Source organism: Haplochromis burtoni, unplaced genomic scaffold (assembly GCF_018398535.1).
Source record: "Haplochromis burtoni strain Fernald_Lab_line unplaced genomic scaffold, NCSU_Asbu1 Contig_1852, whole genome shotgun sequence".
Classification (NCBI taxonomy): Eukaryota; Metazoa; Chordata; class Actinopteri; order Cichliformes; family Cichlidae; genus Haplochromis; species Haplochromis burtoni.
The window spans coordinates 8784-13846 of record NW_024584213.1 but is presented as its reverse complement, the minus strand read 5'-3'; the positions used below and the strand labels follow the sequence as shown (position 1 = coordinate 13846).

General features: G+C 38.1%; 1 long non-coding RNA gene across 1 annotated transcript; it reads right to left on the bottom strand.

Moving 5' to 3' along the window:
* Positions 1-2190: 2190 nt before the first annotated feature.
* LOC121813530 lies at positions 2191-4564 on the bottom strand. The gene is made up of 2 exons (XR_006053748.1): positions 4457-4564; positions 2191-2324 (listed from the first exon to the last, which is right to left on the bottom strand). It is a non-coding gene; the product is annotated as an uncharacterized LOC121813530 (long non-coding RNA).
* Positions 4565-5063: the final 499 nt, after the last annotated feature.

Here is a 5063-nt window from a genome sequence, read left to right as displayed (position 1 = left end):
TGACATTTTTTATTGTAACAACCAATGATTTATACAGGAAAATAATGACTATTAACAAGGTTGCCCAAACGTTTGCATCCCACTGTAGACTGTTTGTGTCCATTAAAGGCTAAAAAGCTAAAAAAACAAAACAAAAAAGCATTCATGTTTCATTCAAACATTTCAAGTGTGATTATTGCTTCACAGCTCATGATGATATCAATGACTGTAGCTGTGCTTCTAGGCCATGTGTCTACAGAGCCACAAACACCGGTCTTATTGCTCACTGAGTGACTGCAAGATGTACATTGTTTGTCTCTCACAGAAAAAGATCTTTGATGGTCCCAGAACATGAAGTTCTTTACACCCTTCGCTGTGTTTCACTGTGTTTCACCCTCTTCACCGATCCTCAGTTAATCACGTGAGAATCACGGGGCCCAGAAAAATCTCTATCAAACTATCCAACACTGAGCTAACTGAGTATCTTCAGAGTAACTAAAAAAGGTTTTTATGACAGCTCCACAGCCATTGGTCGAGATGGCCTGGGAAATAAGCCTATCGCACAGAGTGATGTGATCTGTCCAAAAACTGTAATTTATAACAGCAACCTGAGGATCAGGGGCCAAAATACATCTATGAATGACTGAACCATACATTTAATTTCTGACTGATTAACTTATTATCATAAAAAAAACATTATTATTTAATATTATAACCAAATTATTGTTAATTATTATTTTATGACAGTTTTATTATCATAACTAAGTTGACAGGTTGGGGCCATAAAAAAATTATGTTTGGTCGTAATATGATCCCTCTCTGGTCTCCTCCAAACTCTGGAGAACCTGTGATGCTTAGTTTCAAATTAAATGTTTAAACTCACCAGTTTCCTGAATGATGACTGGATCACTTTGTGCTATGAGTGAAGTTGTGTCTTTTCTCCGTCCTCTGCATTGATATTTTCCTCCTTTAGAGATCCTGATCACTTTATCTGATCCAACAGCTTCTGTGGACTTCACTCCAGATGAGGTTTTTCTGACCCACTCATATTTTAAGTCAGCAGAGTGTTTCACATCACAGGTCAGTGTCACACTGCCCCCTGCTGGTATGGTTGTGTTGTCTGCTATTAAAGTGATATTCACTCCATGTCCTGTAATGAAGAAATACAAAAAAACACCATGAAAGTATTTGATGTAAATTGAGCGAAAAAATATCACAACACAAGTGAAAGTCAGTGGAGTTTGGAGTTACATATTAGAGAGCTTCCAATTTCAGTTTTTACCATCACAAAAAAGTCAAATGTGGGAATATTTGATAAAAATAAAGAGGATGTAGAAATCTCAAGTGTGTCGTGATTCCAGATCTAGTTTTGTTTTTTTGAGTTTTTTGAGGTTGAATTGTTTGTTTGTTCGTGTTTGTAGTTTTGTTTATTGATCTTCATTTATTTTTGAGCATTTTTAGAGCCTTTAGTTCTTCTAATAATTTAGTCTGAAAGTTTAATTTGTTCCCTCATTGTTCCCTGTCTCATCCTCCGGGGTCAGTCCCCCTTTGTTTACTTTATTTTGTGTATGTTACTGTTTAGTTATTGTCCTCACTTCCTGCTTTATTTTGGTATTCATTTGTTTCTTGTGTCTTATGTTGAGTTTTACTTCCCTCTCAGTGTGTGTGTGTGTGTGTGTGTGAGTGTGTGTGTGTGTGTGTGTTTTGGGATTTGTGGGTGTGTGTGTGTGAGAGTGTGTGTGCATGCGTGTGTGTGTGTGTGTGAGATAATTTCACTTTTTCTTAATCAGTCTGTCTCAAAGTGCATTTGGCTCCTCATCTTTCGACACATGACGGGATGAAGACTTTTTTGTGCACAGTATCAGTAACTTTAAACAGCTGTATTAGGTTCAATGATTTATCCACTAATAAAATGTAGCACACAGGTCACAAGGTAAAAAAAATACATTAAGAAGTTTCACATATTTAAAAATGATTCTTTATCATGGAGCAAAGATGAGGTCACATCATTCACGTTTACAAGTGTTTCAAAATGAATTTTCTCAAACTTTTATTGCAGATTTTCTTTTTTAACTCACCAGTTTCACTAATGATGACTGAGTCACTTTCTTTAATGAGTGAATTTGTCCCTTTATGTCCTCTGCAGCTGTAGATGCCAGCGTCAGAGGTCACCAGTTCTCTCTTTGATTCACCAGCTACTGCGGTCTTCTCAGAGTTAAAACTGGGTTCTCTGAACCACTCATATTGAAAGTCAGCAGAGTTCTTCACATCACAGGTCAGTGTCACACTGCCCCCTGCTGGTATGGTTAATCTGTCTGCTGTCAGAGTGGCCTTCACTCCAAGGTCTGTAATTTAGAAAAAGATCAAAAGAATAAAATTGTTGCTCTGAATGTTTGAAGCAAACTTAAATAATGTGAATCATCTTTTGCAGCCACACAATTCAACACACTGAACATCTACAGAGACTTTGGAGTGACGTGTTAGACAGCTTCTAATCAAAACACCAAATGAGGGATGAAGGAAACAAACTCTATGCTGAGCTCAGAGCAGCATTTGGTTACCATGTTCATGTTGGTTTTTCCTTTAATTTGTCATCTGTGTGGAGCTTTTGATAATTAGCATATTTACAGCTCCAATGAGGTAATCCAAAAAAATCCCACTATATCATCCAGCATACGATCCAACAGCATAACTCAGTGAGATAATCTGCACTACACACTGTTGATATTTTCAGATCAGATAAACATGAAAAGAAAATCCACATGTATGAAGCCACAGCTCTTCAGTAAATAATTAAGCATGGTTTGATTAACATTTATCAATAATCTCATTGAAATGTTTGGTTTATGTTACAAAATATAACACAGAGGACGTGTCGCGAGTCCGTCTCTCTTGTTTGTTTTTGGCCCACTTTGCACCAGAAAGAGGAAACCAGCGGCTGAACAACAGCAGCACGTTTAAGCTTGATAAGCTGTTGTTAGAATTTATTTAATATTACTTTCTACACCAGGATCTTTTTCTACGTAGCTGACGGCTGGTAACTGTGCAGGGGCGGATCTAGCAAAGTTTAGCCAGGGGGGCCGATAGGGCATTAACAGGGAAAAGGGGGCACAAAGACATACTTTTCTTTCTTATTCTCATTTAAAATGTCTAGCTTTTAATAAATAATTATCTGAATCTTACACCCAAAGTTTTAATCTGATGTAAAATGTATAGAAGTCCATTACTGTATATAGTAACTATTAAGTCTAATATACCCTAGTAAGCTATAGTACTTTTTCCTTTGGGAAGGTACCATCTGTGCAGTCTGCAATTCTGTTGAAGAAAGATGTTGAATCTATTTAATTATTCTTGAAAAATAATTTATTTCTGTGCATTTTCACACTGCATCAAATTAAAGTTGATTACGTCGATTAAGCATCATGAGGTGGAGGGGGTGGTTCCCTATTTTTTTTTTTTTTTGCTGGGAGTTTGCAACCCTATTAGTTAGGTTGCTTAATATTTCTGCTAAGTACTCTTTAAAATACCAGAATAGGAAGGAGTGTGGTTTAACTATTAGATTGATCAGTTTTGCTGTCATGGTCCCGGGCCATGTGGGCCCAGTATTCGCAGTTTTGTGTGTTTTGTATTTCATTCCCTAGTCATGCCTTGGATTATTTAGTTAAGATGGTCCTTATTTGATTACCTCCTGTGTGCCCCTGTGTATCTGTGAGCCCTCGTCTCTCCTTGTGTTTATTTCTATGTTTTCCCAGCCCGTTATGTCTGTGTTCTCCCCGTGCTCTCTCTCCTCCTGTTTGAACCTCTGTACTTCCTGTTTTACTTTGACAGTCTCCCGTCAGTGTTGTTTACTCCTGCCATGTCTTGTTATGTTTATCTGTGTCAGCTGTGTTCCCATGTGTGGCCACTTCCCCTGATCATCCCTCTTGTGTATTTAGTCTCTGTGTTTCATGTAGTCTGTGTCGCGTCGTCTGTGTTACCACCCCCTGTGTTCCGTATCTCCAGCCATAGCTTTTCCTTAGTTTATGTCCAGTTTAGGTTTCTGTTTGAACTATTACTCTTATGCTGCCCTCACTCTGTTTTGTTCCTTTCATCAGCCAGAAAAAAGGCTCGCTTTTGTTTAACTCCACTCCTGCATCCTCGCTTGTGTTCGCTCCTGGGTCCACCACACACATTTCCGCACGGTCTGCCTCCGCAGACCGTGACTTTGCTGAACTATGAATATTTTGGGTGCAGTGTATTTTTTACATACAGGTATAACAGAATAGCTTTAGTGTTGTTGTTTATTTAAACTTGAGTATGAACTTATACAAAATGCAGCAATATATTAAAAAAACACTATATCGGAATCATATCGGTATCGGCAGATATCCAAATTTATGATATCGGTGTCGCATCGGACATAAAAAAGTGGTATCGTGCCATCTCTAGTTAAGAGCAACACATATGATATAAATGGAAGAAAAAAACAGTTTCTCACCTTCAGTGTTTCCATGTCTGACTGTACCAAGCACTAAAATAATGAATGAAACATCATCAGACATTATACAACTGACAAAATCACAATAAATATATAATCTGAGGCTTTCAAATGGTAATTCTTAACATGGCACAGTTATTGCTCATCACCAAAAATATGTGATGAAAAAAAATCCAGTCTGCTGTGTTGAAGCTGTCAGGTAAACAGGTTAAAGCAGTGAAACACTGTAATTGTCACCAGTGAGAAACATTTTCCTTCATCACTGCCATTCAAACAGTAAAGGTGTGTATTGTACTCACAGAATAACCCCAGCAAACAGAGCAAAGAGTGCCCCATCCTCACGTCCAGCCCTGCACGCTGATCTGCATCTAATCTCAAAGGTTTCAACTTTGCATTGATAAAGAGAAGCTGCACTTAATGTAGATAAGATCAGAGTTTATATTCAGCTCCACCTTCTATCATCTCTCTGTGCTTCCTTCCTTTTACACCAACCTCAAACAGCTCCTGTAGCTTTGACCACAGCAGTCGTGTGACGTGTTCACATTTCCTGTCCACTGCAAACATTTAAGCTTCTTTCCTGTTTAGTGTTCCTACCTTTCTCTGTGAT